Here is a 26297-nt window from a genome sequence, read left to right as displayed (position 1 = left end):
CAGCGCCCAGCTGAGTGCGACCAATCCTCTCACAGTGCTCACAGTGCTCCATACCGGCCAGCGGCATCCCCATCAGGCAGCTGTGGCTGCTGCTTGAGGAACTGGGGGGCTGAGGGGGGCCAAGAACCATAACAAGCACCGGCGTCCGGCAGAAGTGAGCAGCAGTGAACAGCACACAGAGAACAGTGTGCTGTAGATGGGATTTGCACCAGGGTGCTGCCGGTAACAAGACAAGACAGACAGACAAGATAAGTGAAACCAGCACTGAGCGGAGCCGGCCTCAGCCACAGTTACAACTCCCAGCCCTGAACCGAGAATCAGGAACTGAGCGCCACACTGCCGTTACAGAAGCAATACCGCGGTAAGATGTGCCAGTGACTGTGTATGTTCTGACAGTTCTGGGGGCCTATCCCAGCCTAGTTCAGCCTAGTAAAAGTAGGGGGTCATTGCTTGGAACTCCTGCTCCTGTAACTACTCATGAAACGGCTCCTGGAGGACAGGGGAGCAGGGTAGCAGAGTGACGTGTGCCGGCGCTGCAGAGGACAGAGGGTAGTCAGGCTGCGAGGCATTAAGTTGGTCGAGCCTGTCTGCTGAGAAGGTGCATGCCTGGGCCCGGCGGACTTAAAATGGACTGAACATGTCCATTTTTGGGGGTACTACTTTGATGATGTCATAGTGATATGGAGAGGGTCTTTTCGCCAGATGGAGAGCTATTTTGAGTACCTAAACAGTAACGACTAGGATGTCAGAGTCACCCTCAATTGCCACAAGACCAGGATTAAGTTTCTAGATGTCCCTTTTTACATCTCAGTCAACTAGATTCAGAGTACGCTGTACCACAAGCCTACCGCCTGCAATAGCACTCTGTTGGACAGTGGTACACATCTGAGCTCTACCATGAAGTCTATTCCTTTTGGAGAAATGTTGCGCATAAAGAGGAATTGTAGTGAAGAGAATGAGGGTGAGCACATCCTGAAACTCTTGATGCATAGGATGTCACAATACAGGCCATCTCAGGGATACACACAGGAGGGTGAGTAGCCTTGAGAGAAATGTGCTGATAAAGAACACCAACAAACAAGCATTGGCATAGCCAATAGGTCTCGCCTTTGGGACCTTATAAGTATTTAGTAATGCAGCATAATATCCTTGGTGCAGCAACATCAACTGTTGCATGGCTAAACACTTATACGGTCCCAAAGGCGAGACCTTTTGGCTATGCCAATGCTTGTTTTTCAAGGGAAGCTAAACCACCACTGTGCACTCATCACACATATGGCTATTCATTCTATGCCCAAAGGGAACATAAACTTCTGTAACCCAAGGACATTCTGGATCATATGGGGGCAACCGGGACAATTCAAGTTAGACAGCATAGAGTATGTGCACCAAATTCCACGACCGATTCCGGTCCAAGAGAGTTTGTTTGGAAAGTATCCCAATAAATATTGAAATGAGAGAGACAGAAAGACAGAAATTGGGAGTAAGAGAATTAGTGAGTTAAAGAGAAAGACAGAGGGAGCGATAGAGAATGAATGATAAAGAAACAAACAAAAATATAGAGATGGAATTTCGGAATTAGGAGAGAATATGAGGGGAGGAGGGGGAGAAAGGAAAACGGCGGGGTAAAGAGAGAAAGATGGAGGGGAGGAACAGCAGAGCGCATGCGCCCTGCGTGGGCGAGACCTAAAAAGAAAACACGACCGAAGAAGCCAAAACAGAAACTGCCTTCAACCTCGGAAAAGCAAGGCTGTTCTTGATTAAGTTTCATGTTTTAATTACTCTTGCATTTCCTAAGAGTATTTGCTTTTCTCGACAACGTATTACTCATTTATAGTGCCTAGTGTGACACTAGTTCCTTCTATGGAGCTGTGTGAGTTGAGGTTGTGGGTGGGCCACGACTGACAAATGTGGAGTCCAGGCAGAATGCCGGGTGAATTTGCCACAGTGCATGTCACTGTGTCATAAAGGGGCTTTAAACGCATGCTTATCCAATCCTTGGCCTCACCGCAGAGCGCACAGAGCAATGGCCTGGTAAGCGAGTTATAATTTGGATTACGTGCAAAAGCGTTTGAAGGATGAACACAGCTGTAACAAAACTGTCATGGTGAAAGTTAAAGAAAATACAGTGCGTATAGGTGAGTGGGTATGTTGTGCTTGGGGGGATTGGTTAAGTGCAGAAGATGCGAGGAAGTATGTGAAAGAGAATGTAAAAAGAAGGTGCTGGAGAGGAAAGAGACACAGCGTGATGAGTATTTCAGAAAGATATGATCACTGGCTCTTGAAGGCATTGAAGGAACGGCAGCAATAATGAGCAGCGCAGCTGTGCAGTTGAAATAACCCGCCCCGCTGGGCGTGTACAACAGTTGCATTCTGGTAAGTGAAGTCTCTATTTTCTGCTTTCTTCATCAACAGCCCACTGTGTATTTTAAAGTATTTTAGGGGGAGATAGCGGCGAAACCACTATGGATGGAAAAAAATAGAGACTTCACTTACCAGAATGCAACTGTTGTACACGCCCAGCGGGGCGGGTTATTTCAACTGCACAGCTGCGCTGCTCATTATTGCTGGAGTTCCTTCAATGCCTTCAAGAGCCAGTGATCAAGAGAGATAAACTCCAGAAACGCGTATGGACAAACCAAGCCTAAGAGACTCTGTTGTATGCAAGGACTTCGCTCTTTCCTTTTGATACCACCAATAAAACGGTAAAACAAACACAAAGTGTGGGCCCTCAAATTGGGAGTGGTTTTTGTTGATTTATTAGCGGTCAGCTCTGATCGCGAGGAGCCCTGCCGCAAAAGTGCGGATCCGAAGAGCAATATATCAAAAGACGCTCGGGGAACTTCGTGTCCGGTTGGTGGCTGAAACTACAAGGATAAGCGTGGCTTTCTTCATCAACAGCCCACTGTGGATTTGTAAGTATTTTAGGGGGAGATAGCGGCGAAACCACTATGGATGAAAAAAATAGAGACTTCACTTACCAGAATGCAACAGTTGTACACGCCCAACGGGGCGGGTTATTTCAACTGCACAGCTGCGCTGCTCATTATTGCTGCCGTTCCTTCAATGCCTTCAAGAGTCAGGGATCAAGGGAGATAAACTCCAGAAACGCGTATGGACAAACCAAGCCTAAGAGACTCTGTTGTATGCAAGGACTCCGCTCTTTCCTTTTGATGCCACCAATAAAACGGTAAAAACAAACACAAAGTGTGGGCCCTCAAATTGGGAGTGTTTTTTGTTGATGTGTATATATATGTGTATGTATATTTTTTTTTATCTGTGACCCCTTGTGAGCTCCTCCCCCCTAAAATTCACATCTAGAGACCCCACTGTCTGTTCTGAGTTAGCACTGCTCAATGGGCTTATTTTTACGTCTGTTATTTACAGCAGTTAGAAAGAAGAAGCGCGGAACGAAGCACTACATACAAACAAGTTTTATAAAGTTCCCATTCTATGCGCGTCAATGGGCCGGGTCCTAAGTTCCGAGGGTGGGTTGCAGCCGCGAGACATGGTAACTTTCTCACCGAGGCATTCTAAAGACTACGCATGCTCTTTGCAACCACTGTCGGGCTGCACAGGTCGCATATGGTTGTCGTCATACCTTTGGGCGCTGTTAGAGGTCAGGTGCGCAGAGCAGACGGTGCGGTTTGCGGAGCGCCAATGGGCGGAGTATCTGCTTTTCAAGTTCTGTTGCTGAAACCTACACTCACGTATACAGGAAATTGCCGCTATGCAGGAGCCAATGCTTGTCGCCTGTACTGTGGGTGAGAGGATCAAGGTCACAGGTTTGAATTCCATTGCAGCTGATTTCAACTTTCCTAGATAAACGAGTTCGGCTTTTTCCCGTTAGAATTACTACTTTAAATTTCATGGGCTTGCAGCCCAGGCTTGGCAGATTGTGTTCAAGCAAAAAACAGCTGGATACTTTATTATGAATAATTACGTATTTATTTTATCACCGCTATTCAGCCTATTTTCAATTACTCGAGGCTGCCAGCCCCTTTTAACAGCCCAAGCAGTCCATATTTCATTATTGACCAGGCGTGTCCGTCCTTGTATGTAAACTTTTAGGAGCCACAGTGTGTCTGCAGGAACCGGCGCCCCCTACGCGCGCCTCGGTGTGTGAGGTGTGAAGCTGCAGGCTTGTTTTTTTCCACAGTTTACCCGACCTCGCTCCCTCTTCCGTGGGTGCTAATTGTATCCGGAGTGTGCAGCATTTCACAGGGGACACTGTGGTGATCTGTCCCTGCTGTGAGGCGCACACGTACAACATACGGTAAACAAAATACATATAGCCCATTTTCTTTTCCGTATACTATGAAATGATATGCGGGTAGCGCTCACCCTCCCGCCACCACACTCCTGTTTAACCCAGTACCCTGCCAGTTGTGAACCTGTCCCAATAGAAGCCCGGCGCTTTCGGGCAAGGCGTAGTTTATCGGTGTGGTCAAATAAGGCAGTATGTCTGACGCGCTGCTTGGGTCGCCAATTATCACTCCATGTTTTACGAGGAGCATTCGCTTCTGGAGCTCGGCCATTGACTGCAATTAATTTATTCTGCGGTTCCAGCGTTTTCCACATGATTATAGATTTGCCGCACTTGTCACATCTATTTTATTCTGAATACTTTGGATATTTTACAAAAAAAAGCAGTTGCTCTGCCTCAAACTCATCAAAAGTTACTATAAACGCTGCTACTCCTGCTGCTACAAGGTGTCAGGCCCTGTGCCTACGAAACGATCACAGCACGCTCCGGCTGTCTCAACACAATAAATAAATATGCTGCAGTGGCAGGCAGGGCACAAGTCCCAAAAAAAGAAGTGGGGGGACGCTCCAAGTTAGGTGGTGTCACCGGAAGTGACGTCACGACAGGAAGTGACGTCACGAAATGTAGTCCCCTCTAATTAACAAAGGTTACAAGGCGACGGGGGCCGGTTCAAAGGGCAAAGCAGAATGTTTACTTTGGAATTCGCCACCCTATTGACACTCAAAGGAGCGGGGAAATTAAACCTGCGCTTGTTCGTTGCGTATTTATAGCCCACAGTAAATTTGCCGGTCTCCGTCTGAAATGCATGAATACAGACTGACCTTTTCTTTTATAAGGCCACGAGCACCCATCTGTCATACCGAACGGCTCCATCAACGTGAGACAACTTAAAGAGCTCTGTTCGCCCTCTCTCGACAATAGGAGGTGAGGTTTGGTGAGTGCTGAGCGCTATGCAGGTGCAGACTCGGGTACCGGCTCCATCTTTTGGGCAGGGGGGACGGCGTCCACCCGGTAAAAACCCAGTAAAATAAGTGGGGGGATGCCGTCCACCCGCGTGGTACCCCGACTCGAGCCCTGGTGGCAGGGCTTTGAGGCTCAATACAGCGTTTACCTTGCGGGAGCAAGCGCGATAATTGCTACCAGATGGCGCCGCTGCGCACTCCCGGAAGGAAAACGCCAAACGTGCACGCGTTGCACTACAAAGCAATGGAAAGCGTGCACGTTTTAGGCCAAAAAAGCCGATCGATTTCAAGAGGTCCCCTCCTACTACGTAGGCGAGACCTAAAAAGAGAAGACCAGTAGCCGGATGGCCTTTATTATAATGTACAATTCTTCTAGTCACCAAACCTGGCATATATTAAACAGACACTTGGGATTGTTAGCCTGGGATTCAGGCTTGGAATCCATGCTGAGCAACAAACCAATGATTTACTTACAGAAGAGGACGTATGATTAGGGACATTATACCCCCAAGCAAGAAAAAGCGTACTCAACTGGCTGCCTCAACAGCCAAAAGGTTTTTACACCTGCACCACGTGTACTATGCAGTGCTTAATTTGTACCAGTGCTTTCCTGTTCTTAGCTCCGGCACTTATTCACCAGGGCCAGGTCTACACTATGCATCTGCACGTCCTATGGCATTGTGGTAAAGTAAATATAATTAGCTCACTGACTCATAGCAGACACTATTATTTCTCCCCCAAGTCCCTGGTGAAGAGTTTTGATGCTGTGAGAGCCAATAATCTAATGATTAGAGCTAAATCCATGATGCGAATATTAGGCCCTTAGTTCAGTGTTGCGGGTGGGCGGGACACTGAGATTGGGCTGGATTTGGTTCTGCGGGGGTAGGGGCTGTGCGGCAGCGTACATAGATTATTTTGAAATTGCCACGCCCTGGCACACGCATCCGACAGTCACCAGCAGTTCAGCTCGACGTCGTTGGCTGGCAGCATCAGCAGGCCTCTTGATGGAGGCAGTGCCGCCCACCTGTAACCGGAAGTAGCCAAACCAATGCTGCTTGCTTGCTAAAAAACAGACTTGCACACACAGTTGACAGGCAGCCGACGCTACATTTTTATACTCTGCGCAGTGCCACTGCCGCACATGTTCACAATCGCCGCCATTTCCAGCTCGGTACTGGTAACTAAATGAATGGCTCTGCTTTGTTCTGTGAAGCACTTACTGCGAAAAAACGTTTACTAATTATGAGTTAAGTGGCAGCTGCTGAAAGTGCCCATAACTGACAAAAGGTACATACTTTAATGTAAACACAAGCGGATTAAGGTATTCATGGCCAAAACCCTCACTCCTCGTGTATGCAACGTAGAAGTAGTTAGGAAACAACAGGTGGTATGGCCTGAAAACATGTGTGCCAAATCTTCACCACCTTGTCCCAGACGAGCCTGCAATGCTCAGTGCACCAAACCCCATAGTGCAGAGGCGGTTCCCCGGCTCTCCCTCGCCCTCCCCTCCTAGCGCGAGCCGTGCTCAAATATCGGCCTCGGACCCTGCAGAACAGAAATGAGTCACCCGCTTGTTCTGCTTGCGGGCTAGCAGGCCTGGCCTCTCAGTGGAGAGTTTCTTTTGCCAGGTAGTGAAGTCCTTCTGCTCTTGTTGCAGCGCACCATTCGCCCAGTGACAATGACACCCGCTGCATAGCTGGCAAGGTTTCAGAATCCTATCGATGCCATTTTCATAATTTCAGTCATTTCAGTGTAACTATGAGTGACATTTTAACGACTATGAATGACACTTTCTGGAGAGCAAAATCAAACAATGAAGATGAGAGAAACATGTAAATATCAGACATTGCACCAATTTGTGCATTGAGACTGTCTGACTCTTTCGCTTTGAACTGAATCATCACCCTCTATTCAAGTATCTGCTACATTATGTTCGCAAACAGGGCGTTGCACGTCCATGATTGTTCAACACCTTTGAGCGATGTTTGTAATTTTTAGGACAAGGTTATGCTGAAAATGTACTCTATTTTGCTGCGGAGCCCACATGTTCCTCTAGTGTGGCCTGCAACAAAACCTGAGTCCAAAATTTATATAATACTTTAGGCCTCCTATTCTTAATCCCTAAATTCATTACATTGAATTTTCTTTTTCAAATGTGTAAGTTTGGAACCTCCAATCAAAACCTTACTATGAGGAAGGCTCCCTTGCTGAAATTCAGATCTGGTATTACATCTGACTTTTAGAAGTTCCAGTTGAGGATGTGGGTGGAGTCAATAAAGTAAGTGTGTGGAGCCAGTGGAGGAAGTGGGTGGAGCCAGGAAAAAGTAAGTGCAGCCTCCGACAAACATTTGAGCACCTGCATTTCATATTTTATAAATTAAGCACTGGCCTTAGGGTGGGCTTCCCCCAAACTTTTGGCCTGTTTGCCTCCAATTTTACTAAATTATTTTTTTGGGCCGTACCACTGCCAACCAGTTCTAAAGTACATGTGCTCTGACCCCTAAACATGGTTTAATTGACTTATCCACAATTGGCATATTTTTTTATCTAAAAGTCCCTAGTAGAGTGCCCTACATGTGCCTAGGGTCTGTAAAATAAATGCTGCTATTGGGCCTGTAGGGCTGATTGTGACACCCACACACGTAGCACTTGAAACATGTCACAGGCCTGCCACTGCAGAGCTGTGTGTGCAGTTTACACTGCCATGTCGACTTGGCATTTTAAAACCCTTCCCAAGTCTTAAACCCCCCTTTCATTGCACATAAGTCACTCCTAATGTAGGCCCTAGGTAGCCCATAAGACAGGGTGCTGTGTAGTCAAAAGGTAGGACATGTACTCGTAGGTTTTGCATGTCCTGGCAGTGAAAACCTCCATAATTCGTTTTTCACTACAGTGATGCCTACACCTCATGGGTTAATATCTGAAATTTCTTATTACACTTTTAAGCTCTAATTCCTGAAAAAGAAGGAGTAGATCGGTCATGTTTCACATCACTGAATCGTAATAATAAATCCTCTTTACTGGTAAAGTCAAATTTATAATTACCCTTTTAAAAATGCCACTTTTAGGGGGCGTTGTCACGATTTGCTTCCTGCGTTTTCGTGCCCTTCACCAGGGGGCTGAATTCTGGGACTTTCCAGTGTTCTTAAAAGTGTCCAGACACTCCCCTGCATAACATTGGGAATTCCTTTATTACACTTTTAAGCTGTAATTCCTGATTGAGAAGGAGTGGATCTATCATGTTTCATATCATTAAAGTGGTAAGGATAAATCCTCTTTACTGGTAAAGTCGAATTTATTATTACTCTTTTAAAAATGACACTTTTGGAAAAAAAATACATTTTCTGCTCTTAGCCCTGTGCCTGCAGCCTGTCTCCAGCACACATCTGGGGTGGGTGACAATGGGAATTTGTGCATTTCCTATAGACAGCCACATACAAAGGGAGCTTAGGTGTGACTGAGTGGCCATCTACATCATGATGGGTCATCCGGGCAGGGTGGGAGGAAGGATCTGACCCTTACACCTGAATAGTCTCTGTCCTGTCCCACACAAAAGGATGCATACCCCACTGGGGTGAGCCAGAACTGGGATGGAGGACCTTTGTGCACTTCAAAGCCCTTCTTTGAAGTCACCCCCACTTCAAAGGCACCACTGGATATTAGAACTGGACTCCTGACCCTACCATTTCAGTACGCTACTACACCTGTGAAGAACTGTGCCAGGAGGAAGGACTGCTGTGTTGCTACAAGGACTGGCACTCTGCTAGACTGCTGCTCTGGAAGAACTGCGTTTCTGCTGTGCTGCCCTGCTGCCTGCTACTCTCTGCCTGAACTGAGTACGGACTTTACCCATCTCACTTGAACCCAGAGTGACTCCAAGGGTATGCTGACTTGCCCCCTGGTTTAAGTCTCGGGGTCAACAAAGATTTCTCATCAACCTACAACAGCATCTGGACTTTGCTTAACAACGTTGACCCAATACGAACCGGCGTATCACTCTTGACGCATTGCTGCTGCTGCTGCACGGACTGCAGACATTGCATCTCTGGATGCATGGCGCATCGTCTCCAGTTTCCGACACATCTCTGACTTTGCACAGCTCTGCCCCGATGCGTCACCTTCAACCCAGCGCAATGACAACGATGCATCATCTCCTTCCTTCCCGCATCTCGACTCCGTTGATGACACGTCTAAGGTACTTTGCATCGAGCCAAGGCAGGTCTCTGTGTCTGACTCACACTCCGTCGCGGTCAGCCTGAACTTTTGAATTTACCCTGGCTTTTAAGCACTATTAATTTAATTTAATCTTTAAAAATGCATAACTCTGGTTTTACTTATTGGATTTTTGGCATTTGGGTATTGTTTACTTCATAAAAATATAAGCTATTTTTTAAAATGGTGAGTCTTTTCTGGTGTTTTCACTATGTCACTGTTTGAAGTGTTGCACAAATACTTTACACATTACCTCTTGAGTTAAGCCTGACCTCTCTTGAGTTAAGCCTGATATTGTTAACGCCTTTCAATCCTTCTGAATATAATATCAAAACATTTTTTAGTGGTTTTTCGTTTTTCCTTGCTTTCCCTGGGCGCCAGCGAGGCTCTCCTGCCTGCTTCCCTGCTCTACTGCTGTTCCCGTGGCCGGGCTTGGCTCTGCCCCCCCCCGTGTGTATCGGAGGACCGGCCGGGATTTGCTCTGCCGGAGGACCACAATACCCAGGATCCCCTGGGCCAGCTTGTCACCATACCACACGCCAGGAGGCGCTTAAAGCTCAGCCCTGTGCGGAGCCCTTCGTTTTTCGTTTTTCCTTGCTTTCCCTGGGCGCCAGCGAGGCTCTCCTGCCTGCTTCCCTGCTCTACTGCTGTTCCCGTGGCCGGGCTTGGCTCTGCCCCCCCCGTGTGTATCGGAGGACCGGCCGGGATTTGCTCCGCCGGAGGACCACAATACCCAGGATCCCCTGGGCCAGCTTGTCACCATACCACGCGCCAGGAGGTGCTTAAAGCTCAGCCCTGTGCGGAGCCCTTCGTTTTTCCTTGCTTTCCCTGGGCGCCAGCGAGGCTCTCCTGCCTGCTTCCCTGCTCTACTGCTGTTCCCGTGGCCGGGCTTGGCTCCGCCCCCCGTGTGTATCGGAGGACCGGCCAGGCTTTGCTCCGCCGGAGGACCACAATACACAGGATCCCCTGGGCCAGCTTGTCACCATACCACACGCCAGGAGGCGCTTCAGGCTCAACCCAGTCCCTCGCCCGCGAGGACGCGCCGGGAGAAGCCCCGGACAAGGGCGGGACCGTCTGCGGCCGGCCGCAGATGGCCGTCTGCGGCCGCAGATGGCCGTCTGCGGCCGAAGGAGGTCGGGCCGGGCCACCCCCCTTGCATCATATATATCGTGTTACGGGACACAACTGTAAGTTCTTTGTTGAGCCCTCACGCCATTTATACAATGGCCATGAGGGAGAACAGAAGTAAAAAGGCTGACGGGAATTTAACCGGTACCCTGGATAACTTCATTATCAGGGCTAACTCAGTAATAGAGCAAGGGATTACGTTGATGGAGCAGCGGGTCTCTCAAGACTTAGCCCTAGCTAGAAGATCATCTTTGGGGTTTATTGCTAATGCCCGGACTCCTGATTCACATGGGCTGATTAGTGGCCTTGTAGCCCCGGTGATCCCCGAAACCTTGCATGTATCATCGGCAGCCCGGGATTTGGACTCTACTACCCCGGGGGAACATTCCTTGGTTTCAGTCTCACCATCATCATCTCCTCATCAGACACTTACAGTGGCTAGTCCGGCTATGCCACCTAATACTAGACTTTTACGGGAGAGGCGTCAAGGGGCTATCACTAAGCATAAACAAGGTCAGGCCCACGCCAATAAGATGAAGAAAGGGAAACTGATTAACTAGAACTTCAGTGTTAGGATATTTATTTTTAATGTGTGAGCAGACTACTATTACCAACCCCCCGGATATCCCAGCCACATCAGTACAGAACTTATTAGGTTCGGGTGCTGTATCCCTGGGTAGAGTAGATGATTGTGATGGGACTAGGGTGTCATTGGAGGATTTTATTTTGGTTAAAATGGGTGAATTGGTTGGTAACCTCCTTCGCCCAATTGAAGCTAGATTAACCAAGATCGAACAGCAGCTTAATGAAATTGGGCTTGTCTCCTTAGAATTATTAGATTCCTCTAAAAAAGAAATTATGCCTAGGGTTATTGTTCCTCCTAATGCTCACGGGGGAGGAATTGACGCTGCTGAACTTGTACCCCCTTTAACTACTACCTTAGTTTTACCAGATTCTGTGGCCTTACTACCCAAGACAACTATGGCAGTAGTCACCACGAATCCACGGGAAAATAAACAGGCTCAGCCCAAAGTGGGAGTGGGGGTTTCAACTGTTCAGGCCCTCTTGGATAAAATTACTATTGATCTGCCTCCGGAAACGAGTCCCTATTTAGTTGTTTTAACAGGGGTCCCAGAACTGTGTAATCCTGGCCAAGAATCGTTTACAAGTCTAAAAAATAAAGTTGTCGATTGGCTAAATAAATTTAGACCACTACCCCCCCACTTTTCCAGTAAAATACTTATGGTTCGTAGGGTGTCCTGGGTGGGTCATCTGCCCAAGGATATCAGGGGTGACTGTGTTCTTTTTATTTTAGGGACCCAAGAACTGTGGATTATATTTGTAACTGGAAAAATCATTGCCCAGGAGCTACTATTCAATCCCATCCACAGCCCTATTTGTATCCTTCCAAACCTGATGAGTGGACTTTAGTACATCGGAAAGGGAAGGGAATGATCTCTAGAGGCTGGCAAGGACACCCACCTGTTTTGAACCCGACTCCTATATTTAACAGGTTTAGTGGTCTGGAGTTTGTCGATTGACAACAGGTGTTCGGGAGTGATCTTTTGGGCACCTTCTCACCTCTGAGCGCAAGCTGTATTAGCCCGGGAGGAGTTGCCCTGTGTGTATGCCCCGAACTACCCATTGTTGTTCCCATGAACCAGGGAGGTAATATAGCGAAGGAACAGGGCCCTGTAATAGTAACCACTGTGAGGGATGTGGATCTCACTAGTATAGCAGAGGCTGAATCTGGGAGGGCGGAGTTGGGCTCACTGAATTTAAGGTCCTTTAACGGCTGTGAGCATTCGCCTTGTTCTATTGTTAGCTGGAATATTGCTGGCCTAGCTACTAAAGGTGATCTCCCGGGTTGGGTTGAGTTTCTTAGCTCCCATGACATTGTTTGTTTCAAAGAAACTTGGTGTAGGGAAAGTGTTAGCTATCCTGGCCATGTTTCATTTAATCTGCCAGCTTTGGCATCCCCTTTTGGGTGATCGAAGGGAGGTCTCCTGGTTTTGGTTTCTGTCAAAACCCCAATCGAAGTAAAAAGATACGTGACCATTGGCGCCCATTCACAGATCCTATGGTTATCAGATAAGTAGGGCTCCAACATTATTTTAATTAATTTTTACAATAACATCTTTGATAGCACAAGGTACAGTGTAGTGACTGAGTTAGAGGTCGCACTAGAAAATTTAACTTCTGGAGTCAACAATGTTTTTAACTATATTTGGGTAGGTGATTTTAATATTTCTACTTGTACTTTTTCTAATACTGGGGTTTGTGGGGTTAGGAATAACCTTGAGGAAGATGATTTGCACTTCCCACATAATCCCTACGGGGAATCTTTGAACAAGCTAATGGCATCTCTTGATTTGGTTATTTTAGAAAATGCCAAGAATGAACTGGGGGACTCTATTCCAAAATTTACGGGTAGGGATGCAAACACTGTGATTGATCATCTTTGTGTATCATCTTATCTAATCTCATTGTGTAAACCACCTATGGTCACTGATTATATGATAAGTGACCACAATTGTATTACTACTGTGATCTTTTTGTGGAAGCATAGAGTTTTCCCTTCTGAACGTTTTGTGGCAAACATCGAAGCATACAGACCAAATGGTGCAAGAATTAGATGGAAAGGAGAAAAATCTGATGGAGTTATGGAATCTATTGTTAGGGATTGTCGAGCAAATATTACTGCTATCCTTGAGGGTGACCGCGAGGACACTGACATTGTTAAGGATTTTATATCCATTAATAAAGTCATTGAATCCAAATTTATCAAAACTACCTCAGGGAATTTAGCCCATAGGAAAGGCTGGTTTGACCATGGTTGCACCGCCAATTTGGCGGAGCTAAAACTGGGCCTGGCCGTTAGGTCAAGAGATTTGTCTGCGGTTAAAAAACTTAGGTTAAACTATAAATCTGAGGTCGAGAGGTGCAAGAAGGAGCTGCAGCAAGAGGCCTGGGACAAATTGACCCAGGCTGCGGAGACGCATAATTGTGCTCTCTTCTGGGCTACAGTCAACTGCCCTTTCCTTAAAGACGACATGGTCCCTGAACTTACTTCTAATGTAAATAAGGCTTCTTGGGTTGCCCATTTTTCTACCATCTTTAATTCTAATTTATTGCCTGAAGATAGTAGTGGCTTATGGTCCACTATCCCGCTAAATGTGACTACCACGGAGGTTATTCTGAGTATCAATACCAGTAAAGGGGGTAAGGCACAGGGCCCAGATGGAGTCCCTATCGATGTTTATAAAGCTGTGCCTGACATGTGGGGACCGCTGTTAGCCAATGTATTTAATGCTGCTATTGGCGCTGGGGTCCCATCTACATGGGAGGAATCAATTATTATACCTATCTATATAAAAAAGGTGACAGAGGGGATGTAAAGAACTATCACCCTATCTCCCTATTAGATTCCTCGGTTAAAATAATGAGTAGGGTTTTATTGTTAAGGCTGGAACAATGGGCTGAAGATAAAGGGAGTCTGGCCAGTACGCAGTATGGCTTCAGGAAGAGGCATGGAACCGTGGACCAGTGTTTAAATTTAAACCTTCTTATAGAAAAGTACACGCAGGCCAAAACGGGCTCCCTCTATCTATGTTTTGCGGCTCTGAGTAGTGCCTTTGATATGGTAGACCACTCGATTCTCTGGACCAAACTGCTAGTAATGGGCGCGCCAGAAGGTATAGTGTTTTTTCTCGCCCAATTATATTCTAATCTTCGCACTTGTATTCGATATGGTCCCTCAGGGGAGTGCACGACAAAGTTTAGGATTCGCCGGGGAATCAGACAAGGATGTGTTCTTGCCCCACTCCTTTTTACGCTTTATATCAATGAAGTAGATGCTGTTTTAAAGGGAGTGACTGCAGATGTCCCTAAGATTGATGGCCTTGACGTACCGGTATTGTTATATGCTAACGATGCCGTGTTATTGGCAAGGACTCCACTAGGGCTCCAACGTTTGACGGATAGTTTTTCTATCTTCATTGGAAATAGAAAATTACTCATCAACAAAACCAAAACTTTTATTATGACCTGTGGGGCAGGGGCTAGGAGATCCCAATCTTATTTTTTAGAAGGGGTCAAGGTCCAACAAGTAGACAAATTCTGCTATCTGGGAATTACTTTTGCTAAGGATAGCAGATGGACCCATGAAATCACCAATGTACGGACTAAGATGGTGAAAAGTGCCCATGGTGTTTTTAAGTTCGCGGCAAAATTAGGGGAAAGGCGCACCTGGGATATGTTACAAATTTATAAAGCTTGTAGCTTGTCTACCGTCCTCTATGGCGCTGGGGTTTGGGGATATTCCCCGACCAGCATTTTACAACTAGAGGAAAATCTTTTCCTCAATTTATTGTTATGCCTGCCCAAATCCGCCCCAAATGAATTAATCCATAGAGAGTTAGGGATTTATTATTTATCCGATCTGATTTCCTTAAAGCCATTGATGTTGTGTCGATCTGTTTGGTTGAAGGACGAGACCCCCTTTAATAGGGCAGTAATTACGGATTGTCTTTCACTTGATAAGTATTTCAACATTCCTTGGCTAAAATATGTTGTCTCTAGTTTTAGAGATATCTATGGATTGGACGTTATTAAGGATTGTCATGCTGCCTCAGTTTTGTCTAAAGCTGAGATGAAGAATATTTACATGACTTATTGGGGGGAGAAAAGGAAGGTGAGGGCTGATCTCTTAGTTACCAGCACTTTTTATAATAAACATGTGGAGGGAGAAGGGTTTCAATTATATCTCAGTAATGTTACCAGAGCTTCCCACCGGTTTGTGTTGACAAGACTAAGACTTGGTATCGTACACAACTTGGTAGCCTTCCCCTTTCTTAATTCACACCCGGTTGGACCCTGTCCCTGTGATGGCACTTCTGCACAAAGCACTTTGCATCTACTTTTAATTTGTAAATTGTACTATTACTTGCGAATTTACCTTTTAAAACCAATTTTTGTGAAATATGGTGTACGTACTGTGCACGATTCCATGAAATTGCTTTTTAATATGCGTGAAGTAGATATCTGCTTTTTTACTGCTACCTACCTTCTTAAATGTATCCAAACAAGGAAAAGCTTGATGTTTTAATTATTTATGACTGATCTGTACCTCTGTATTCTGTATGATGTTTTGTGTTTATAAATTGTATGTGCTTTTATGGTCATTGATGCAATGTACCGAATAAAGCTTTATGAATAGAATAGTGGTCTTCCTAATCCTCCTTCTATACTGGACATTCTGGCTACCCTTGAAAAGGACATAACTCTCCAGGAGATTTTGGATGCTATTAAATCTTTAAAGAAAGCCAAAGCTCCTGGCCCTGAAGGTTTTCCTATTGAACTATTCTCTTCTTTTTCATCAATTTTTGCTCCTGATTTATTTGAACTCTTTACTTCTGTTTTTATTAAAATCTAAACCTGAAGGCTCTTTTTAGATGCTCTTATTGTTATCATTCCTATACCAGATAAAGATCATACCCTTTGCAAAAATTCATTAATTATGACTGTTACATTTTTGCAAAAATTCTTGCTTCTAGAGTAGAAGATGTTATCCACCTTCTTATTAAATCTTATCAGTCTGGTTTTATAAAAGGTAGACTCGCCTGGGATAATGCTAGGATGTTCTTTAATATCCTTACATTAGGGAAAAACTACCCTTCTCCTCTCGCTGCATTATCTCTTGATGCTGAATAAGCATTTGATTGTCTAAATTGGCAATTTGTTTAAAACTCTTCATTGGTTTTGTTTTGGCCTTAAATTTATTTCATTTATCAGACTACTATGTTCAGAACAATGTGCTGGTGTCAATGGATGTTTTTCCCCTTATTTCAACTTACAAAGAGGCACTAGACACCGCTAATATTTCTTCTCTGTCTAGAATCTTTTCTTGAACGTATTCATTGTAATCCTTCTATATCAGGTTTCCAACCTAACTCTCTGGAAAGCAAACTCTCTGCTAATGCGGACAATGTTTTGGTTTATTTAGCTAACCCCTGACCTCCTTACCTCCCTTTTTGCAGGAGATTGATTTATATTCTAAAAAATCTGGCTATAGATTAAACTTCTCTAAAACTGAAATTTTACCATTAAATTCCTTCGTCCCCAATGCAAACTCGGATTTTGCTAAATTGAAAATGGAAACACTCGAATCCTTCTGGAATATTAGGGGTGGGCAGAATTTGCGTAGTCGCGCTACGCAAACCTCCTGCGAAAAGGTAAAAAATCTCTGCGAGCACGCAAAAATTCCACGAACACGCGGAATTGCTTGTGCGTGATGCTTTTTTCCTGTTCGCGAACAATGTTTGCATGCTCAGGGAGAAATATCTTGTGAATACGCATTTTGAAAGCGCGGACAAGCAAAAAATTGTGCGAAGCCGTGGATCGCGGAATTTTGGGCAATTTCGCGTTCTCCGCGGTACACAAAATTACCCTAATTCCGCAACTTCCGCGAGCGGAGCGGAATTTACCGCCCAGGCCTACGGAAGATTAGATTTAAATCCTTCTTTGCAACTAGAGAAATGCCATCTACACAAGAGATCACAGGGCTGAGCAACAGATCTAGATTCATTCCTCCATCTAACATGATCCCTAAGGAAGTCACTGCATTTGAACAAATCTTCGTATCATCGTTACAAAAGCTGGAACAACTAAAATTCTACAAAAAGAAAAATCTGACAAGCGGTCAGCAAAGAGCCATTGTTGATCTCAAAAACGATGAGACAGTGGTAATTAAAGCAGCAGATAAAGGTGGAGCAGTTGTCGTTTGGCCCAGGGAGATGTATTTGAAGGAGGGGAGAAATCCTGTGCAGAATGAGATCTGGTATAAAAAGGAGAAAGAAGATCCCACTCGAGAACTGCAAAACACCATCAATTACTTAACGAAAGAAGCCTTTGATCAAGGGATTTTGGGCAAAAATGAATATGAATTTCTAACTAAAAAGAACCCAAGAATTCCTGTCATTTATTTCCTTCCCAAAATGTATAAGGATCTAAGGGAACCACCAGGGAGACCAATCCTGTCTGGTTGTGACTCCCTCCTGGACCCCTTATCCAAATACGTTGATTTTTTCTTGAAGCCCTTTCTTCAACAAGTTCCCTCTTATCTGAGGGACACTATGGACATTAATAAAGTGGAAGGAAACAGTTTTGTTCACACTAAACAGTTGTTGGTTACCTTTGATGTGGTTTCTTTATATACTCAAATACCACAAGACGAGGCCCTCGAGGTATTGGAATTCTACCTCAAATCCAGAAGTTGTCCACAGCAGGTACCATCTGAATTCATTTTGGAAATAGCTGCCATTACATTGCAAAGAAACTATTTCATATTTGAAGATACTTTCTACATCACGACCAAAGGGACTGCGATGGGCTGTCCCTTCGCTCCTGAAATGGCCATTCTGTATATGGCACAATATGAAGAGAAATGTGTTGAATAATAATCCATATCTAGACCACCTGCTACAATGGTACAGGTATATTGACGATATCTGGTGCATCTGGGACGGGACGGAACAGCAACTTGACGATTTCTTTCAGTGGCTAAATTGCAGACACATGGACATTAAATTCACAAAGACAGTGCATACTGACAGCCTTACATTTCTTGATGTAGAGGTCAGACATCAGCAGAGCAAATTAATTACACTCTATCCAAAAAAAACGATGGATCGTAATACAATTCTGCATTATAACAGCTTCCATCCCCGCAATCTGAGAGACAATCTGCCATATGGGCAGCTATTGAGAATACGGCAAAACTGCACTCTACTAGAGGACTTTGTAGTACATGCTGAAACACTGCAGGCCCAACTAAAAGATAGAGGGTACCCCAAAAAATGGTTAAAACATGCTTGCAAACGTGCACGTTTTACACCAAGAGAATGCTTGCTCACGAATAAGGAGAAAAAAGCGGACGAAAAGTTGGTCTGTTTCTCAACTTTTGGCCCCAGACCAATAAGTTGAAACAAATCATTTTGAAAAATTGGCATATACTCCAGAATATGGAACATTCACTTCAACCACCTCTTTTTGTGAAGCGAAAAAACACGAATATTGGTCAACGAATTGTCAGGGCCCACCTCGAAAAAAAAGATTTGTTATCTGATTGGAACCTAAAACCTATAGTGGGACACCATAAATGTGACCAATTTCTTGCATTTGACACGACTATTAAAGGATCTGAATTCATACATCGAAAAATCTTTCTGGACCCATTTGATATTGCGAACTGTAAAACCAGAAATGCTGTGTACGCAATTCTTTGCCCTTGTCAAAAATTATACGTGGGCAAAACGAATCAGGAAGTACACCATAGATTGGCACAACACAGATCGCGGATTAAAAATAAAGTGGTCACAGCCCCAATGGTCGACCATTTTATGAAAATGAACCACACAGAGTGTAACTTCAAATGGACAATACTAAGTGTTATCAAGTCTGGCCCTAGGGGAGGTGACGTTGAAGAAGCACTACTTCGAAAACAGTCTTATTTAATTTTAAAGTTTAATTGTACCACATATGGCCTCAATAAATTGTCTGAAATTGGAAGGATTTAAAAACAAGTATCGTATTGGGTCACTTTTTCATCCGACTGAATGGATTGACTTTGTTAACCACAATGCCATGTGTCACTAAATCAAGCGAATTCAGAACAAAAACCGGATATCCGGATTGCCGCTTTCAACAGAAGAAGTGATTATGCGCGAGATCGAGCCTGAGTAAGGTAAACTCTTCTGGACCCATGTGCATGGTTCAAGCAACACAAAACTGTTTGTCTGACTCCTTTCCCGCCCGACAGTGCACCAGAGTAAAAGGCAACATTCTTTCTTTCATCGGAGGTCTGAAAATTCAAATAAGAGATGACTTCACTGAGGGGGGGGGGGGGGGCGTGGCTTGGCCGGAGAAGATGGCGGACTCGTGAGCTCAGAGCTCCGCACCAGCCGTTCACTTCTCCTGTAATATTTTGCAGCCGGGGCACCTGATCGAGTCTATCCTGCCGGCCGAGAGCTGAGGGACATCAGGAGGGCACTCGGTCCAATTTCTGGGGCTCCCGGGGCTGTGAGCGGAGAGTTGCGGCGGCTGCCGAGGCCTGGCGGTCTACGACCCCACAGACTGCCTCCAGGGGCAGACTTGGTCCCTACTCCACACCCCGGTCTGAGGGCCGCGCAGATCGGCGCAGGCCCCATCCCGACAAGAGCGCCTGTGACGGAGCGGGAAGCTGGCTGCGGGCCGGCACCACCAGCGAGTGGGCATCTGGAGGTGTGGAGTTGGCGCTGACGGCCTCCCCGGAGTTGTGGCGCAGAGCTTGGAGCGCCTGGGGCCTACATCCTACAGCCCGGCGGCCGTGGGCCTGAGGACTGTGCAGCCTTGTACCTGTGTGGAGACGGCTTGGAGGTGGAGACAGGCCTCCGCGTCGGTGTGTGGTCGGTATCCTTGCCCCCCCCTGCGTGGGACCCGGTGCTCCACGCCTTGTTCATGCTTGGGAATGCACGGCACCTGGTGAAGAGGTTCTATGTGGCTCTCCAGGAGGCCTCGGTGAGTCCCTTGACAAGACTACGTGCTAAATGGGACGCGACTGGAGGTAGGGTGTTGACGGATGCAGAATGGCGACGGGTGTTGCACTACCCCAAGAAGATCTCCCGGAACACCCGCCTCAAATATTTACAGTTTAACTACACACATGGCCTACATGACCCCGCACCGACTTAACGTTGCGTATGGGGGTGAGGTTCGCTCTTGCCCTATTTGTTTTCACCCGGATGCGGACTTTGGTCATATGATTTGGGAGTGCGGAGTTGTGCGGCCTTTCTGGGAGGCAGCGCTGGGTAAGCTGGCTGTTGTCTTGGGCAGGGAACTACCCTCTACGGTCCAGACGTGTATCCTAGGTCTTTCCCCGACCGCCGAAGCGTAAGGTGGGAAACAGATTTATAGAATTGGCACTGGGACTGGCAAAACGTCGCATTGCGTTGGGATGGAAAGCTTCAGGGGGACCACAGATTGCGCATTGGCATAGAGATGTTGTGGTGTGGGGCGGAGCGGAGGGCAGGGCGCTCAGCTGGGAAGAACGTAAGGGCATGAGGAAGCTTCCCTTAGTGGATCAGTGGAGGACAGTGCTGGCAGCCTGGGAGAGCCCGGAGGTACGGGTGGAGGGATTGATAGACTCGGGTCCCGAACCGGATGCGAGCGCTGGCCAGGGGGTGCTTTAACTTGTATCACCCGTTGCCGTCTCTGTTGGTTCGGTGCCCGGAGGGTACACTATGTCTATGGGTTGAGCGGGGGGAGCGTCTACTGACCTGCTGCGTTTATGGGGGCAGTAACCCTGGCTCTGGCTACCGGACCCTTCCTTGGGAGCCCACTTGCTGGTCCACTGCTGTCACTACTTTCTCTACTGTGTCCTCCCCACCAGCTGCATTGGAACTCTTTACGGTTCTCCCTCCACTACCTCAGGTCTTTTAGTGGTTTGATGTTTTCTTTTCCTTTTTCTTTATTTTGCCCGAGTTGGGTATCCTTCAATTGTTGGATGATGTGTTTTGTGTTATTTTTGCTTTTTTTTTAAAAATATTGGTGACTAATCCCATGTTTACCATTATTTGGCACCAGGTGCTCAGGATTATGCACTGAGGAGGTAGACGTTGCCATAACTCGTAATTTCTATGCCATTTTCTTTAAAGACTGTCTTGCCTCTACATGTTTTCTTATTATGGTACTGTGTATTTTGCAAAATTAAAAATGCCAATAAAGATATTCTCAAAAAAAAAAAAGAGACGACTTCACCAATTCAAACGTGGATACATTGAAACTTAAGATGGCTACACTCCGTTTGAATGGCGGCACGTAAGTGTTTGGTGCCTATAGCTAATTCAAAGCTAAGATGACTGCTTACTCATTATGTCAAACTGAACTTTGCCCCGTTTTCAGTGGCGTAACGAAAGTTGAAGGGGCCCCCCTGCAAGGTGCACAGAGGGGCCCCCCCGCTCCAGATTTAATCCGGAGCTCTCCGGCGTGAGTTAATTTTAACATTTATCTTCAAGCTTTCCCAAAGAGATGAGAGGCTTCCTAAAAAAATGTGTGAAGGCAAAAGAAAAAATTGTGCCAAAAATTAAATTAATTTAGCCCCAAGCTCTTTTCCAAAAAATGTGTACATATGGACAAGAAAATAACATATGAAATATGTTTGCATTTGAAGATGAACAAGTCCAGCAGGAATCTGGGATAGTTGATAATCTTTTGTGTAGTGCAGCTGGTGTAAGTAAGAGCCTATTATACACAGAAAATAATGTTTGCGTTGTATTGGCTGCTCTAGAGGACTTGCGTATTTTAGTCCAGATGTGTTGCCAAAGTACTAGCGGCCATGTAACTTTTAAATCAATCTCCCAAGCCTCCTCTGATCTAGATTTCTGTCGACCCAAGTGCTTACTCTGTTAATAGTTGTAAATGGTAGAAGCCTTAGGTTTGGTGTTTAACAAGGTATGTAGCGTTGGAGAGGAAATGGAAGTAAAGGAGATACCAGAAGGGTTAAGCAACTGATTACATTTGTCTGTCACAGCGTTCTTGAGTATGTTATATTTATGACGGAAGGAGGTGGGTAAATTAAATGAATGAGCTAGTGAAGAAAAAGATAAGAAATCAGAACCTGAAAATAATTGGCGTATCCATACTGCCTCCAGGTTTTCCAGGAGAAGGGTTTATTTCGAATAAGCAAGTGTTTGTTGTGCCAGACTGTTGAATTAAGGAAAGAATCACAATTAATGTGAGAGGATGGGTGAGGTAATTCCAAAAGTTTGGATGTTAGTTTAATAATGGGACTGGAGAGGGACTGTGGTTTGCGAGAAAAGGAAAGAAATTCTTGAAAGAAGAAGGAAAGTAAGAATTGACGTTCTATTGAAGTCCAGAGAGGACAATCTTCTGTAGAATCAAGTAACCAAAAGGATGCTTGGCGGAGAAGGAAAGCTTTCTGATATGTCGGGAAATCAGGGAAATTAACTCCTCCTTCTGCCCTAGGGCGAATCAATTTAGATAAAGACATTCAGGCTTTGTTCTTATTCCATAAGAAAGAAGAGAGGATGGAGTTAATCTTCTTAAAAAATTTAATGGGAATAGGGACTGGGATGTTGGAGATAGTATATAAAATTATGGGAGATAGCATCATCTTTATAGTGTCCAAACGACCCCACCAAGATAAATAGAGAGGATGCCATTTTGCAGTTAATTCTGACACTTTGTTAGTACATTTATTCATGCAGAATGCCACTGTGTCTGTGATTGAAGAGGTGAAGTGTAACCCTAGATATTTAATGGACTTGGGACTCCATGTATAGTTGGAAGCACTAAAATCTGATAGAAAAGTGTATATAGTTAAAGGCCAAATCTCACACTTATTGTTTAATTTGTAAACGGAAACCAGGGAGAATGCCCTCACTTCTTCTAGAAAAGCAGGAATTGAATCATCTGGGTTTGACATAAAAAGTAAAATATCATCTGCATACGCTGCAAGTTTGATATGAGAGTTTGATGTTTGAAAGTCATGTAATTGTGGATTTTGGCGTAGTTTAGAGATAAATGGTTCCAGCGCTAAATTAAAAAGAAAGGGTGAAAGGGGGCAGCCCTGCCTTACTCCTCTACCTAAATCAAAGAAGGGGGAAATCATACCATTGGCACAAACCACAGCTTGTCGACTAGAATAAAGAAGGGAAATTAAAGATATAAATTTAGGGCCAATGCCGAACCACTTAAGGGTATAGAATAAATATGGCCACTCCACTCTATCGAACGCTTTTTCAGCATCCAGTGCTATTGCAGCCAGGGATTGTTTTAGATGTGAGGATTTTGAAAGCACATTAAAAAAGAGTCTTGTATTATCAGTTATAAGTCTTCCTTTAACAAAAGCAGATTGTTCTTTGCCCAACAAGTTCGGCATAAAGGAATCTAATCCGAGGGCCAACAATTTGGAGTAGATTCTGTAGTCAATAGTTACCAAAGATATTGGTCTGTAATTTTTACAATATTTAACATCTTTACCTTCTTTAGGAATGAGGCATATATGAGCTTGTGAGAAGGAACCAGTAGAGCTGTGTGATGAACATAAAGAATTTACCAGGGCGTGTAATTTGGGTAATAGGAGTATGGAAAAATGAACATAAAATTTGATGGTAAAACCATCTGGGCCTGGTGCCTTGTCCTTTTTAAGACATTGGAGTGCTTTGGAGAGTTCCTGCTGTGTTAGCTCCAATTCCAGGGGAGATAAATCAATAGGAGTTTGATGGGACTTTTGAATTGTAGAGAAAAAATGCGACATTGTACTATTCGTGACTGTGTTTCAGATGTATATAGTGCTTTATAAAAGAGAGAAAATTCATGAAGGATTTCTTCATTCTTGAATTTGAGAGTAGCATGTTCATTGTATATGGATCCAATGTTTAACTTATTTTGTCGAGTTTTCAAGTAATTAGCCAGAATTTTTGGGGCGCTAGGTGGCGCCAGACCAAGATGGGCGCACCGCTGTGAGGCTCTGGCAGCCTGGCCCGGTTATCCTGAAATTATTAGCTTTTTCGCGCGCTCCCTGTGCGCTACACGGATAGGATTGGGTGGTGAGAGACGACAGCCACCCTCGGTGCAGATTTCAGCCTGATCGAGGGCGAGACGGAGGCGCTGTGGCCTCGGATGCTCGGCGAGGAGTCGGACTGCTGGTCGCTCTGGAGCTCTGGGCCGGGCACTGCTGCTAAGCGAGACCGGTGTGGCCACGAGGGGAGAGGCCGCGGGCCGTTGGAGGTGTGCCTATTACCGGTGCGTGGAGCTGCTTTGATCGTGGCCTGCTGGGGCTTGCACGCCGCGCTGGGGAGCCTTGAAGTCCTGAAGAGCTTTGCAGAGGCCTGGCGGCGCATCTCCGATATCTGCATCCCTGGCCCGGCGGACACCACAGTGCAAAGGTATCGACCCCCGGCGGCCGCGCCTCCCTCGCTGACCGGAGGACCCACGAGTGATATACGGCGGGAGCTGACGGCGCACTGCGGGGCTGTAGTGGGTGAGCCCTCGCTCCTGGTGGTATGACTAGGTGACCTCTGTGCGTGCCTCCTCTGCTCCTTGAGACATGGGTAGCGGCTGGACAAACTTTCTGCGGCGACTGCCTGCTGGTCACGGCGCCTTCCCACCCGGTGAGTGGCCGCTGATGCCCCTGGTGTGCGGGGGTGCCATCTGCTTCTGGAGGTGCGCTTGGGGGGCCTGGGAACTCTCGACTTGGTGCCCTGTGTGCTGCTGGTGCGGCCCTTGCCTCGTGGGGACCCTGGTGGCATCACTGGATGAGCGTGGGTGCGCTGAGCGGCTCCCCTGCGGCCTCCGCGTGCTCCCTGACCCCCCCCCCCCTCCGCTGGCTGGCGGCCTGTGTGGACATGGAGGAGGGGTTGTGAGGTGTGTTGGGTAACGCTGGGCCTTCGCCGTGCGCGAGGAGGATCGCTGGGTTGGCGTGGAGCTGATTGTGGCGGCCGCTCCGGGGATCACTGGCTGGCGGTGGGGGCTGCCCCGGTTCCCCCCCGCTTGTGCGCTGGAGTGCTCTTCTTCATCCTGCGGTGTGTATGGGAAGAGGACACCGAGGTACGGATCGGCCCCGCGACGGTTGTGATCCTGCGACCGTAGCTGCTGGACATAACATCGGAGAGAGGAGGAATAGTGATACTGCGCGGACACCTCTGCCGAGTGGTACGCGCTTGCGGACCCCCACTGGCCTGCTGAGATGGGGAAATCAGATGGGTGGCAGCAGCGGCTACACTTTGAGGCTAAGAAGACGGGCACTCGCTCGGTGGCGGAGGAGCCCCTAGGGCTGGAGGGGGAGTCGCCGCCCGGCCTGGTAGTGAGCCCGGATAATGAGGTAAAAGTGATGCTGCAAACGCTTCAGCAGAGTATGAATGGACTGTCAGGGAAAATGGATACGATGAACAACAGGCTCGACTTTCTAGTACTAAAGGTGGATAAACATGACGAACAACTGAAGGAAGTGGAGCAGCGTATTTCAGACAACGAAGATCGTACAAGCACCATGGATAAACAGTTGACGCAGATGGACCGCCTCCTGAAGGTGATAGCGGCAAAGAACGAGGACTTGGAGGCCCGCAGCCGCCGGAACAACATACGCCTCACTGGGATTCCGGAAAGTGCCAATATCGGACGGATGGAGGAGCATGTTGAGAGGCTCCTCCTGACGACATTTGGGGCTGAGGCATTCTCGTCGCATTTGATTGTGGAGCGGGCCCATAGATCGCTTGGGCCTCGGCCGCCGCCGGGTGGTCCGCCTCGGCCAATTGTGGCACGCATACTTAACTATAGAGACCGAGATATGGCCTTGAGAAGGGCAAGAGAGCAGCAAAATTTGTGGCTGTTAAACAAAAACTGCGCACAGCCGGCATTGAATACGCCCTTCTGTACCCGGCGAAATTGCGCCTCAGACACCAGGGTCGTACGGTGCTGTGCATGACCCCCCAGCAGGCGGAGGAATTTCTCAAGACTCTGCGACTCCGTTCACCCAGCCATGCAGTGGCTGACGGGGGTCGCGTCTCCCTTCGCCTGCCCTGGAGGCGTAGGGGGGAGAGTGAGCTCTTCCGGGTCCATGCATTGGCGTTGCCTCCACTGTCGAACTGACTGTGATATGAAGGGTGAAGGTGAGAAGGTGATGCGAGGGGGGGAACGTGGACTTTTAAATGTATAACCTTGGACTACCA

General features: G+C 46.5%; 1 long non-coding RNA gene across 1 annotated transcript in view; it reads left to right on the top strand.

Annotated features, from left to right (window-relative positions):
* The first annotated feature begins 3612 nt into the window (after positions 1-3612).
* The window catches only part of LOC146805276 (uncharacterized), a 36794-nt gene continuing 14109 nt past the window's right edge, over positions 3613-26297 (top strand). Inside the window, exon 1 of the long non-coding RNA XR_014967824.1 lies at positions 3613-3785. This is a non-coding gene — a long non-coding RNA (uncharacterized LOC146805276). The remainder of the gene's footprint in view (positions 3786-26297) is intronic.

Source organism: Triturus cristatus, chromosome 8 (genome assembly GCF_964204655.1).
Source record: "Triturus cristatus chromosome 8, aTriCri1.1, whole genome shotgun sequence".
NCBI lineage: Eukaryota > Metazoa > Chordata > Amphibia > Caudata > Salamandridae > Triturus > Triturus cristatus.
This window is presented reverse-complemented; position numbering and strand designations above follow the sequence as displayed.